This window comes from Mirounga angustirostris, unplaced genomic scaffold (assembly GCF_029215605.1).
Source record: "Mirounga angustirostris isolate CCGP_5_RB_7025 unplaced genomic scaffold, mMirAng1.0.hap1 SCAF_9, whole genome shotgun sequence".
NCBI classification, from domain to species: Eukaryota; Metazoa; Chordata; class Mammalia; order Carnivora; family Phocidae; genus Mirounga; species Mirounga angustirostris.
Window position 1 is genome coordinate 140,612,836 of NW_026991717.1, and position 692 is coordinate 140,613,527.

The following is a 692-nucleotide window of genomic DNA, read 5'->3' on the forward strand; positions in this document are numbered from 1 at the left end:
TGCAAGGCTGAGACCCAACACCGGGGTTGCCAAGAGGCTGGAGCTCGGTCCAGGCGGGAAACTTTGGGGCAGAACTCAGACCCTTCCTCATTGTTGTCAAGGGGTCGTGGGGGTCACCTGGCACTGTCAGCATTAACTAAGCAGTATCGGGGACCCACAGGGCCAGATGCGCTGTCCCTTTTCAATGCAGACAGGTTCAGGGAGCCCTGGCTGTGAGTCCTGACAACGTTGCTACCATTTCCTCCAAGCAGGAGATCAGGAGCCCTGACCTGGAACAGCATGGTTGGCCCAGGGTGTGCAGAGACGGGTCGTTCGCAGACCTGAGCAGAAAGACGCAGGCATGCAGCCCAGAACCTTCATGTGTGTAAAAGGAAGCACATCCTCTCTACCTGGCACCAAACTGCTGGTGGTCCCCAAAACTCTGCAACACATTTTAATCCAGTTGCTGGTATAGACAGAAGATCTACACAACACATTTTTCCTGGGTCCTGCACACAGTGGGACAGCCCTGGTTTCCTAATCTGAGAATTGGGTGAGCGGCATGCCCTCTCAATGGTGTGAAAATTGCATGAAGGCGAAATGCCCAGTGAAGAGGAAACTCAACAAACATTAACCTCTGTGGGGGCTGCTCTTCTTCCAGCCTCCCTACACCCTGAGGCCCTGGGGAGGAGGCAGAACCTCGAGGTCCCTCC